Genomic DNA, 14499 nt, shown 5'->3' with positions numbered 1-14499 from the left:
ATTTGCTTAAATTTCTTTTTTATACCTACCTGCTGTAACGTAACAGGTATTTACCATTCCCTGCTCTGTTCATATGCTCAAATGACTCAGAATGTTTTTGTCCACGCTATCCTTATAAGGTTAGAAAAAGGAGAAATCTACTATGGTTATAATTCCCAGTGTAACTCTTCCATGTTTCTGTTGTTTCCAAAAAAACATGCATCACTCAGGCTGCTGGTGCACTTATGCTGCCTTGGAGCCAGATGGATGTCAGCTGCCAGTACTTCTATCAAAGCACAACTCAAGAAGAGTTGATCTAAATGACATACTTAGAATATTCTGCTTTTTAAATAAAAGTGAACAGCAACAGCAATTGTCTGGTTTTTATTTTCACAGAGGCCAGATTTTATTTTGCAAAAGGGAGAAAAATTGAACTAAACTTTATTATATTTTTCTTGATTAAAAATGAGAGTGGGAAAAAGGAAAAATGTTTTGAGCTTTAAACTCTTTTATATGAAAATGTTTTTATATTATTTTCATGGCTTTAATATTAATTCCATGTTGATTGACAAAAATAGACTTTAAAATAAAAAATTAAACTGTTGGTGAAATCACATAATTTATAATTAAAATTGTCAAATTAAAAAAGCAGAAAATGTTGAAGATACCTGGTAAAATAGCTTTAGTTTTATGGTATTTTAGCATTAAAATTTAGTTATTAGAGTTTTGCGGAAGGAATTATTGATTTTTTTGTCTCTTTAAAATAAAATGCTGTCTGTATTAGTTACTTCCAGTTTGGGGGAGTTTATTAGGTACTGCTGATAGAAATATACCAATTAATTTTGCATTTTTAGTAATACTTTTCTACTAAGTCTCATTTTATTGTTTATTCAATTCTGAAAGTTCTAGTCTGTTACACGCTGTTGCCTCATATTTGTTAAAATCCAACTACTTTTAACCCCATGGGACTTTGAGGTCATGATTTTCTTGAGAACTGATAAGATATGACAATATTATGACCAGGACATTCCTCAAATGGTATCAGAACAGATAATTCTTAAAAAAAAATAGAGCAAAACCCAGTGTTGTTCATAGAAATATCATTGTTTATTGGTTCTGTTAGTGCAACTTAAATTTGCCTTTTCTTGAATCTTATTAAATATTCATAATTATTTAAAATTTCATAATGTTTAGTTAATACATTCACATAGTTAAATTTTCATTTGGTTGATGGGGGCTGAGATTTTTTTTAGAAGGCGAATTGTTTATTCTAATTCTTGAAGTCACTGACAAACGTTTCTGGAAAATATCTGTTAATGGTTTCTTTTAAATGTCAGAAGTAACACACAGATAGCATAAAAAGATTAATTCAAAATGTACATATATATTCAACCTGAAAAATATCTTCCAAACTTTTCTTTTACTTTAGTATTTTGTATTAGTTATTTTTATTCTATGCGTTAAAATGTGGACATAAATATTAGTTATATTGATTTTTGTATTGCATTTAATATCTTCTAGTAGTCATTTATAGTAATTGGTAAGAGTACAAATTATACACTCTATGTACAAGAAACATTTTTCCAAAGAGTAGATAAGTTACAAGAGTATTGTGACAAAAATAAATTTTCCTCCTTATATGAGACGAATTTGGTAGTCTTACCTTTGCCAGGTATTTACAATTTAGAAAGGTTATTCTTAAGTAAGACGGTAATAGAAGTGGTTTAAAGAATTGATTTCATAGCTAGAAATCAAACTCTATAATGATTATGTATTTAGTTTCTTTAAAAAAAAAGGAAAAATGAAGCGAAAAATTCTTTGGTAGAAGCTCACAGAAATATTTCTAAAAATAGTCTAATGGCTTAATTTAAACATTGATCTTCTGTGGCTTGCATTTTGTAACAACGAGGAATATTTTCCTCTTTAAGTGATTTTTGGTCTTTGAATGTAAATACTTTCTTTCTATATGCTGAAGCACTGCCAAATTAATAGTTGGGAATTTTTTTAATCTGCAAATATAACAAGGTTATTTGATGCCTGGGAGAGGGTGAATAAATGCGCCTAAGGAAGTGTAGGCTGGTTGCTCCAATTAATCCTCATTACTGGAAGCAGACTGTAGCATGAGACATATCTAAGAACAGGGAAAATGAGATCCAGCTCTTCCTATAGAATGAAGGGGTGTTTTGCCAGATGGAATATTTTAAGATACACAGGAGATTAAATTAAAATCTTGACAGAAAGGTAATTTATTTGAGGATAAAATGGGTATAGACTGGGACTTTTCTAGAACACCTTGAGATGGTGAAGGAGTAAAAAGAATGTGAGTGTGAGAGTATACAAGTGTTTTGTGTTGGAAGGAGCTTGTTGTTTTCTAACTTTTATATGATGGAGAAGATTTTGAAGAAAAGGAGCTGTAAGCAGGTGATGATTTTTTACTTTACCTTGATTTCTGCTTGGTGTCAATTCTCAAGATAATTTACTTTTACAAACCTAATTCTGATGTTTTTTTCTAATTCCTCTAAGGGGATTTTTCATGTGATGTCTGGCCACCTCTTATGTGGAAACCGATGTCAGGATGTTTTGTTAAAGACACCCGAAACTTGTTTTGGTCTTCCTTGGAAAAGGTGATCTTTGAGACAGAGATGTCTTTTAGATCTGTAATTTGGCAATTGTTACTGGTGTCAGAATAAGATCTTGTACTTAAAAAGGTGAAATAATACAATTTACTGGATTTTATTTTTTAATTGACATTCCACTTCTGCCAAGGTAAGACGCAAAATAAACTTTAAACTTTTTTCTTCTCTCATGGCAGTGTATTACCAATTACTCCTGGAAAGGATATGGTTTTTTTCCTTCAGAGTAGGAAAACAGGAAGATATAATCCCTCTATAAAGTATAGTGATGTAAATTAACTCATTTGTATATGCGATATTTGAAAACTATGTCGTTTCCAGTTTTGGTCTGCTAGCAGCATGTGTCTAGCAAGTGGTATTTGAAATGGTATACCATGGAAAAATATAGTGTGTATATTTCTGAGATACCTAAATGGACTTCTGTCAATGAGGTTTTGAGCTCTGAGGACACATGTATGCATGCTTCTGTCTTTCTTCTTCCTCTCCTCTTATCTGTAGCAAATTTTTTTTATAGAATCTAGGAAAGTGAGATGTTTTTAATAAAGAAAGTTTGGCCAAGTTTTTTTATTTTATTTAAAATCTCTTTTTCATATAAGCACTGGAGAGATTTAAAAAAAATAAAATAAAACAGAACCAAAAATCTGCTAAAGGAGAAAGTAATCTTAATGGATTTTTAAACTTAGCTTGGGCTTTGTCATTGAACTCACACTGTCAAATCAATGAAATGAATTTAAAAAAACCTAGTTTGCTATCTTTAAAAAAAAAAGAATCATTTTTGCTTTTGCTGTGTTGTTGACTCCTCCAGAAAAACTCCATCTTTCGGCTCTGCCAGCATGTTTGAAAGGTCAGAGTTCATACTGGCAAGGCTATGAATATGCACTCCTGTAACTGAACAGCAGAGCATCTTGTCAAGCATGTAACATGTAACATGAAAGTAATGTTTTTTCAAAACAGGGAAGGCCTTTCTCTCATAAATCCCCGATTTATCCCATTGGTACACTATACTATCTCCCTTGGGATTCTAGACAGCATTCCTATTATCCACTCAGCTTGTACAGTCTTATCAATGTTCTTCTGTTGTTCTTAGCTGTCACAGAATTAGTGATGTGTACGTTGCAGAGATTTCACAATAAATCCTAAATGTGAATGTTTAGGTAAACACTTCCCCCCCACCATCTTTTAATGTAAACACAGATTCTCCCTGTCATGTAATCACACAGGCTCTGCTCAGACTGCAAATTCTAATGACAGTGAAGGATTCTCCCCCGACATGTCTCTAAAGAAATTTTTGTCCCTCCTCTTTGTTTTATTACAGATAGAAAAAATATCATTTTACTCCATTTAGAGCATGTTTGTTTTGTGATCATCAGGCAGTTCTCATGTCAGCAACTATTTAATAAGGACAAATTGTGAAGACAAGAAGCAAGCTATCTGCAACTCAGTGTTAAACCATATTCTTGTGGGTTGTCTTTCTTATTTTACCTATGATAGGTGTGTGTGATATACTGGGTCTGGCTGATGTGGAGTTCATTTTCCCATAGCAGCCTTCACAGTGCTGTGTTTTGCATTGGTAGCTAGAAAGGTGTTGATAAAACACCAGTGTTTTGGCTACTGCTGAGCAGAGCTGGCACTGCTGCGTCTCACTATTCCCCCCAACAAGAGCTGGGGGTGGGCAAGATCCTGGAAGGGAACACGACCAGGCCAGCTAACCCAAACTGATCAAAAGGATATTCCATGCCATATGACATCAGCTCAGATATAAAACTAAGGAAAGGAGGAGGAAGGGGTGGCATTTGTTTACAATATTTGCCTTCTGGAGCAACCACCACATGTGCTGAAGTTCTGCTTTGTATGAAAGTGGCTGAACATCATTTGCTGATGAGGAGTAGAGAATAATTTCTTTTTCCTCTTTGCTTGCTTTATCTCTGGGAGTGGTAGAGTGGCTCTGACACCAGATATCCAGCCAAGGTCAACTCACCACATATGATTAAAGATATTATCCTGAATATGTTAAAATGAACACAGCTACTTGAGAATCAGAGTGGCAGGTTTGTGTCCCGTTCCTATTTCCCACTTCTGTATGCTTGAGAAGAAAGAACTGGAAGATAATAAGAACTGTCATTTTGATATTACATGTGTCCCAAGAATCCACTGAGGAGGAGCAATATTTAATTAGTTTTACCCACTCCTTCCGTTTTGTTTCTATTTTGGCATGCCTCTATAATTATTCAGAATTTTGTTTCTTCAGGCTTACTCTCTAGAAGCTAAATTAATTAAACACCAGCTACTTTTATTCTTCTATTTGGATTAAGAGAGCAGAATAGATTTTAAACTAAACAGGCATCCCATGTTTCCACTTGGTCAGTCACTGAGAACCTGTCTAGCAAGCCATTCAAAAAAAGGGCAGTCACAAGATTCTCATTCTGTTAATGGCTCTTGTCCAGCATCTTTCTTCTGACTACAAAGAAAGGTCTCTTGACCATTTCTGGTGATTCTTATCTTTGTCACATGAGAAAAGGATGATCCTATCCTTAAGTCTCAGAAGCTAATTGTGAAGTTTTGCCCCAGGTCTCTGCAAGCTCCCTGTCTCTTACTTGACAAGAAAATTGTATCAATTGTTGGAGAAAAATGCAGCCTCTGCAAGTACCAGAAGCTTCTCAGTTAAAAAAAACTATACTCTCCCCCAAATACTTATATATGAAAAAATCATATATGAGGTAAAGCTGCTTAAGATATTAGGACATTTTACATTTAAGAAATATTGTATTTAAATTTCACAGTATAAATAGCACCATTTATTTCATCCCATATTTTTCTCATGGCACTTAGCATGTCATAAGCACTTAATGAATAATCATTCATCATTCTCCACCACTTGTCAAGTCCATAAATTTAAGCCTTCAAGATTATTTTCCAATCATTTTCAGATAGACACCACATGTCAAACTTGGAAAACTAAATGGTTTGGTTGCCTGTGTAAAGAAGTCTCAGCTATACATTATGTTTTAATCTGATGCTTGTCCCTGAAAAGGTGAGCCTTCCGGTTTTGGATGGGAACATTTTATCAGAAGTAGGAGGCTGTTCTGGTGGCAGCAATTCAGAAAATTACTTTGATCCTCAGAGCTGTTGATCTGACAAATATGAAACTGAATTTTAAAAGCTTTTCTGAAATGGCTCAACATTTTTGTAACCTTTGAGTGCTTAATATTTCACCTTTACATGCTCACACACTGTAATTCTTTCCATGTTATTTGAAATAGTTGATGGCTAATGATCTTCAAAGGGCTTCTTCACTTCTAGCATCTTCAACTTGGGTGGTCTGCAATTTTCAAATGGGACTACAACCTTTTCTAGAGAAGATGGGAAAGGCTGAGGGTGAGAAGGGAAGATTATAACTGATGTTGAACGTTTTTTCCTACCTGACCACCCACTGCAATTCAACTACAGATATTCCAAGGGTGATAGAAGTGATTTGGAAACAGATTTAACTGCTGATGAAGACGCTATCCGTACATGGGCCAGGGGATCAATTTTCTGTAATTAATATGAGGGAGAAATGCTGGTTTAAGAGACAGATACACATGAATGACACAGAAACTGTTAAAACTCTCATAAAAGGCAATTTTGTGAGGGATACACACAAATAAAAGTTTGTGTCAGCTCCTTTGTGCTTTAAGTGCAGGCTTGAACTTCATCTGGAGAATGAATTATTTGGGGAGGATTTATTAATGGGGGTTTGTTTTTTATTTCTTCCCGCTATACATAATATAATTAAGTACCTTTTGGCTAAGGATCAATCCTGCTGTATTGTTCTGTACAGAGCTTGGTAGTGCAAAGAAAAATGTAATCTTTCATAACTGATTTTTTATAAAGATATCCCTCGTCAATTTACCAAAGGTAATCTGAACAGATTTTGGTGTCTTCATTTACTTTCCTTGTGCTTCCAGGAGTTGTCAGTGCCCTGACTGTTGATTTGCAAAACTTATCCTATAAAAACTGATAAATGTTTAGCATAAGAATGGAAAGGGCCCCTACAAGAGTAGGGAAAGTAGTCAATAGTAATACAAGATAGTAATAGTGAGGAGAGCAGAGTTTAACCTGTTCAGAGGTCTGGTTGACAGAGTCCCTTGGGAGGTAGTACTGAAAGACAAAGGAGTCCAGGAAGGCTGGATATTCTTCAAGAAGAAAATCTTAAAAATGCAGGAACAGGCTGCCCCTATATGCCAAAATGGATGATCTGTCAGGGAAGAAGTACAGACCAGAAAAAGAAAGAATTTATAAGCCTTGGGAGAAGGGCCAGGCAACTCAAGAGGACTATGAGAATATTGTGTGGTCATGTAAGGAGAAAATTAGAAGGCCCAAAGCCCAACTATAACTTAGTCTGTCGTAAATTACAATAAAAAATGTTTCTATAAAAGCATTTACAACAAAAGGAGGCTAACAAGAATCTTCATCTTTTATTGGATGTGTGGGGTAACGTAGTAATAAAGGATGAGGAAAAGGCTGAGGTACTTAGTGCCTTCTTAGCCTCATTCTTTAATAGTAAGATCAGTTGTTTTGCAGGTACCCAGCTCCCCAGGCTGGAAAACAGGGACAGGGAGCAGAATGAAGCCCCTATAATCCAAGGGGAAATGGTCCCCATGGGAAGATGACTGGGGGTAAAATTAGAGAAAAATGGGCACATTCTAACAGAAGTTATAACACTACAGAAATTATAGGATGAAATGCAGTTACCACTTCCTGGGTGGAATGTAATTGGCACGCACAACATTTATTCCATGATGATTCCTCACACAACACAGCCTGCACCCTTTAGCACATGTTAAGAGGGATGAAATGGAGAGTGGAGCAGAGTGGAAACGCTGTGACCAGGCTCTGTTGTAATCCTTGAAGGGGTGGGAACTCCATGGTACCCAGTAGCTGATAAACCACATAGCAGCTGTCAGTCAAGGGAGATAGATATCTTGCTGCTGAACCATCAACTGTGGCAAAATTACTCTTCTTGGATGAACTTGGTTCATTATAATCTAATTGTAATATACATACCTCTATCTCAAAGTTACCTGCCTCCAAAGAACAAGCACCTCTCCAGGAGCATGCACTCTGTATTTTATGTATAGAGATTGGTCAGGCACAAACATCTTGGTTTCCTGGGTAATTGAGAGAGTGATCAAACACAAAGGGTCCAAGGAAATCCCCATTTTGCATGACAGGGTTGGATGAACCTACTCAAGGATCTGAGAGAGGTGATGGAAGAGCTCACTGAGCCACTTTCAGTCATTTACCAGCAGTTCTAGATAACTGGGGAGGTCCCTGTTGACTGGAGGTTGACAAATGTGACATCCATCTACAAAATGCACTGCAAGGAGGATCTGATGATCTTCAGCCCTGTCAGACTGACCTTGATACCAGAGAAGGTAATGGAGCAGATCATTTTAAGTGCCATTGTGTGGCACATACAGAATAACCAGGGGATCAGGCCCAGACACCATGTGTTCATGAAAAGCAGGTCCTGCTGGGCTGACATGATCTGCTTCTGTGCAAGGTAATCCCCTTAGTGGATGAGGGAAAGGCTGTGGATGTTGACAACTTGGACTTTAGTAAAGCCTTTATACAGTTTCCCACCATTCTTCTGAAGAAACTGGCTACTCATGGCTTCTTCACTGCCTATCTTTACAAAATAGTCTATAGCCATCCATCGAGATCTTCCAGTCATAGGAGTTGTTCCATCATATTTCAGTTATTCCTATGTCATCTTAACTTTCTGATTTGGCGTGAAACTCCAGTTCTTGCAGACTTAAATTCTGATTTTTTAGAACATCATAGGATATATTTAAACAACAGCAGCGCTGTACATATGGCCTGAATTTCAATTGGTTAAGTTAATCTCTAAAGGAAACAAGAAAAAAAGATATTCAGTTTATTGATATTTATAAAGAAAAACTTGCAAAAAATTATATTAAAATATTCTTCCTCAAATAATTCTTGTCAGATTTCTTGGGCAAGATTATAGTCTAATTAATAATTTTTTAAAAGTTATTGAGATATGATTGTACTGTGAAAATATAATCTTTCTCTATTTCCTTTGATTTAATTAAAAATCATTCAATTGTGAAATCCTGATTTTAAAATTTGGGTTTAAGAAGATTAAAAATATCTGTAGGCATATTTTTAGGTAATCCTTAATGATCATTTGAGATTGATAACAAAAAAGACCTTCTGTGAAATCAGTTGCTGGGCAATATTATTTATTAATTTATCACTTAAATAAGTGTGAGTATAAGGACTTTTTTAGGGTTTGCAAGATAGGCTGCTCTGGGTATACACGAGTAGAGTAGACAAAGAGGACAGAACTTAGGTGATGGACAATGAAAAGATCACAGCTGAACAAACATCTTCCTAATACAGTCATATCTAAAATATCTTATCTTGGAATTAAAAAAATGCTTACTCTACAGTTTGGGACATTCTGTACTAGAAACCCAGGGCTGAGAGAAGAGGTTCAAGGGCACTTTTAAACTCATCTTCCTACCCCTAATGCCTGCTTTACATCTCTACCTGATCTACTTGCTGACAGAAGATAGGCTGTACATGGACTCCTGGCAAACATTATCCAGCAGATAGACTCAGGCACATTAGGTCCTGCAAGTTTCAGCAACATCTAAATTGGTGTCCTTTGATTCTCGACAAATTAATCTTTCAGCTTAGAACAGGAAAGTCTAGTGGCATGGGGGCTGGGAGTAAGCATTTTAAGCTTTTGAGACAGCAGATAAAATTAATATTGCAGAAGGAGATCAGAGAACATACGAGAAATGAACATATCTGGCAGCAGTAGGAAACTCAGTTTTCTTCTTTATGTAGCCTTTGATTAGACAGAAACTAGTGCAGTTCTATAAGAATATGAAAATACTAGAATTCAATATAAGGTAATGAAAAAATGCATACATATACGTGTATGTATATATGTATATCTACTGTCTGTACAACTTTGCACTTAAATTTAGAAGAAATTCTTGGAATAACAGTCTTACATTTTGGAACAGCATTATGGTAGATGGGGTAAAATTGTCATATCAATAACATGTGGCAGTAGTAACTACTCAAGAGCCATGCTGTGAATTTTCTGTAAGAAATTCTATATTCTTTCCATACAGCAAATCAGACTAAAACAGAGTATTCATCAGTCCTTCCTTCTTTCTTTCTTTCCTTTCTTTCCTTCCTTCCCTTCCTTCCTTTCTTTTCTTTCCTTCCTTCCTTTTAGCAAGAGCACCAGAAAAATCCATTAATTTCTCTTTACAAGTCAGTGTAACCACTGTGGTGTGTCATTCTTGTGATACTTTGCTACTTACTGCATTAAACCCTTGAAAACAAGAATAAAGTACTATTTCAGTAGTACATACGCTACTAATTCCTTTACATTATTATGTATATTAGTCTTTGAGTAAGCAGGCTCCAGTCATCTCTTTTGTAAAAAAAAAGTCTAAATGTGTTTATATATCTGACTGTAAAACCCATTAATATGTCAGTTGTTAATCATATCTTGCTTCCTATATCTCTCAACCAACAAAGTTCTTTCATCTTTTCCCTTTAACCTTTCTTATTAAAATAGGCACTCTTTTTTAATTATTTAATTTTTAACTGATTGCAATAGTTGAAGCAATTCCAAAAACATGAGTTTATAGCATATCCTTTTTTCTTTGTACTTGGTTATGGAAAAGTAGACAGAAATAATGGTATCTGTACAAGTAGACCAAGCAAAATGATACAAGCAATTGTCTTGAATTCCTTGTATATAAAATAGGGGACAATGGAAAGACTTAAATTAAATTACATTAGGGTTGACAAAAGGATTACCAGAGACCTTCTTTGGGCCACACAGGGTGTATTCACAAATGGAAGTAAATATGGCACTGCATAATTAAGAGCTTGCAAAGCTAGCTGCAGAATTCTGTTTCTGTGGAACCATACTGTTAACTTCATAGACCTCCTGCCAAGACAGGTAGGATGGAGCCAGTATATAGTTGCTCAGAGATTTCTTTTTAAATGTCCTGACCTTAGAGAGAAGATACAGCAAGGTTCTTCACTTTGTAAGTGGTCTCTAGAAAACTCTGGGCCAATTAGGGTTGCCAGATATCTCAGATATTGAGTTGTCTTTCTCTGCTGTTATCTTCACACTTCTGAGGTGTCTCCTTCAGAGGAGAGGATGGAATGTGATGGTATCTTTGCTGTGTGACCTCAAATATGGCAGTCAGCTCACAGGGTCTATTTAGATTTCATGGCTTTCTAGAGTTGTTCTGAATTCCTCTGTATGGTAGAGGAAACCAGACTTGATATGACCTTATTTATGCAGACTCTTGGAGAAATCTTTAAAATTCATCACCCTCTAGATCATAGTTAGGTATCATCATGGAGGGAGCAAAGAGACAAGTTATTTGCCAGTGCAGACTTAATATGTATGATTGATACCACAACCTATGTGAAAATCTAATAGGATATACCTATGCCTCTATAACCATGGCAACCTTCTGTTTTAAAAATGCTCAGCAACAAGTAGGAAAAATGGCAACTGTGCATGAAGAGATAAATAGGGTCTTGCATAGTTGACCTTCATATGTAGGGAACAACTTAATGTAGTATATTAAGTGAGCTCAGTGCCTTGGATTTCCTAGGTACACCAAAAGCTGAGCACACATTACTCATTTGGCTATGACTGTCACAGACATCAACACTTAAAATGAATGCTAGTTATTAATTGCCTATGTATGTAATAGTTTGTAATCACTGGCTCTCCTCAAATAAGCGTGAAGGAATGTGAAATAATTTTTATAGAATGCATTATGCCATGATCATGACACATGACATAATTACTATGAAGACAGATTTTATAAAAGAATAAATGCTAATTTCTTCAGGGACAGAGGAAATTATTAACTTTTTTAAACAGCTTGTCAAACCTATTCTGCCAATAATTTTATCTATTTGATTGGCTTGGGAGTACAGCATGCTAAACACTGATTTTAAATAAGGACTGGATTTTACTACTTTAATACCTTCAAGGGAAGGGCTTCTACTTAAAACAGTCCTATTGTTTACACTGACCATTTTCACAGAGAGAGTTGCTACACAGCCCTCACCAGCAGAATACCACATGGCCTTACATTAATGAACAATCTGAACTCTGATAGGGGTCAGTGAAACTTAAACATCTGGACTTGATACCTAGATCCTATAGTGAGAAGCTGAATTCTATTCAAGTGTTGTCTGATTTAAATACTAGGAGAATAAGATTTCTCTGTTCTCTTCTTATAGTATCAATAAAAGTAATACGTTTGTCTTTAATCTGCAGAATAAAGGACAAACAGACAAGCATAATTTATATTTCTTGAGGAAAATTCCACACTTGAAGACATTACTATACTAAGAATAATTATGATGCATACATATGACAATGCAAATCACAGAATCACAGAATATGCTGAGTTGGAAGAGACCCACAAGGATCATCAAGTCCAGCTCTTAGCCCTGCACAGGACCATCCCCAAGGGTCACACCATGTGCCTGAGAGTATCATCTAAATGCTTCTTGAACTCTGTCAGGCTTGGGGTGTGACCACTTCCCTGGGGAGCCTGTTCCAGTGCCCAACCACCCTCTGGGTGAAGAATCTTTTTTTAATATCTAACCTAAATCTCTCCTGACACAACTTCAGGCCATTCCCTCAGGTTCTGTCACTAATCACCATAGAGAAGAGATCAGTGCCTGCCCCTCCTCTTCCCCTCACAAGGAAGTTGTAACTGCAATGAGGTCTCCCCTCAGTCTCCTCCAGGCTCAACAGACCAAGTGACTTCAGCTGCCCTTCATACGGCTTCCCCTCAAGGCCCTTCACCATCTTTGTTACCCTCCTTTGGACACTCTCTAACAGCTTTATATCTTTCTTTTATTGTGGTGCCCAAAACTGCACACAATATTCAAGATGAGGCTGCCCCAGTGCAGAGCAGAGTGGGACAATCCCCTCCCTTGACCAGCTGGCATTGTTGTGCCTGATGCCCCCCAGGACACGGTCGGCCCTCCTGGCTGCCAGGGCACTGCTGACTCATATTTAACTTGCTGTTGACCAGGACCTACAGGTCCCTTTCCGTGGCACTGCTTTCCAGCATCTCATTCCCCAGTCTATATGTACATTTGGGGTTACTCCATCCCAGCTGCAGATTCCAACACTTCCCCTTAGTGAACTTCATATGGTTGGTGATTGCCCAGTCCTCTAATTCATCAAGGTCTCTCTGCAGGACCTCCCTGCCTTCCAGGGAGTCAAGAGCTCCTCTGAGTTTTGTGTCATCTGCAAATTTGCTTAGTATCTCTTCCAATCCTGTGTCCAAGTCATTTATGAAGATGTTAAAGAGCACAGGGCCTAAGATGGAACTCTGTAGAACCCCACTAGTGAGAGGTAGCCAGTCTGATGTCACCCCATTCACTATTACCTTTTGTGCTCCACCCGTGAGCCAATTTCTCACTCACCACGTGATGTGTTTATCCAGCTGTGTGCTGGACAGTGTGTCCGGAAGGATCCTAGGAGAGACAGTATCAAAAACTTAACTAAAATCCAAAAAGATTAAGTCAACTGGCTTTCCTTGATCAACTAGGTGGGTTACCTTTTCATAAAAGGAAATCAGGTTGGATAAGCAGGACTTTCTTCTCATGAAGCCATGCTGACTGTGACCTATAACTGTGTTGCCTTTCAGGTGTTTTTCAATACCTTCCAGAACCAGAACAATGTTCTCCATAATTTTACCAGGCACTGAAGTGAGACTGACAGGCCTGTAGTTTCCAGGGTCCTCCTTCTTGACTTTCTTGAAAATCGGGACGTTTTCCAGCTTCCAGTCAACTGGGACCTCCCCAGATTCCCAAGACTGCTCGAAAATCATTGGGAGAGGTTTTGCGATGACATCAGCCAGCTCTTTGAGGATTCTGGGATGAATCCCATCAGGCCACATAAATACTGAAATGTTATGTTATAGATATACCCAATTCATTACTTTTCAAAGTGCATACATATTATAGTGAATTTGATGCACTGTAAAATCAAGCTAGTGAAGCGTAAGGAATCTGTGAATGATCCCTAAGTATTTCTGAAAGTGTTTACCAGATTTACTGTTTGATGGCATTGTAGACCAGTGATATGATTTTGCGTGGAACTCATTTAAAAACAAAAAAGTCAGCTTCATTTTGAACCTGGACCTTTTATACAAAATAACTTTAAGGATCTTTGAGGAAAATATTCTTATTTCTTCTTGATGGTTTGTTTTTGGTTTGGGCTTTTTTTCTGTTCTGGGTTGGTTTGCTTGGGGTTTTTTTGTTGTTTTTTTAGGTTTTTTTTTTAACTTTCGGAGCAATAAACATAAGGAATCCACTAAGTGAGGTAATAATTCAGCAATGGATAAAAGAACTATAGAACTCGACTGATCAGGTCTGAAACCTACCGGTAGAGAGCAGAAGTTTACCCATCAACTTGACTGTACCAGGATATCAAATTTGCTCATTTTGAAATTCTTTGATGCATGCTCATATAATACTCATTAACCTCGGTAACATCTTACACTATATTCATACTTCGTGTGCATCTTGAATATGTAATTCATCACAAAATTGTCCCTTGACAGAGCAATATAATCAGATTGCAAACAATGGCATCCCAAGAAACACTGCAATAGAAAAGCTAAAAATTACCATTAAAAATGGCATGTTAGTTATCTATTTACAGGTTTGGAGTTTTCTGAGAAATGCAATAGTTTTTCATTGCAAGATCTAATTTTAAGGTTCTTATTTCTCATGTTTAAAAGTGCAGAATGCCTAAAAACCCTCAGACAGTTTTAATGTACAATGAGTCAGTTCT

Source organism: Pipra filicauda, unplaced genomic scaffold (assembly GCF_003945595.2).
Source record: "Pipra filicauda isolate LSUMZ 115617 unplaced genomic scaffold, ASM394559v2 scaffold79_size2787110_pilon, whole genome shotgun sequence".
Taxonomy (NCBI): Eukaryota; Metazoa; Chordata; class Aves; order Passeriformes; family Pipridae; genus Pipra; species Pipra filicauda.
Note: the sequence above shows the minus strand (reverse complement) of the source record.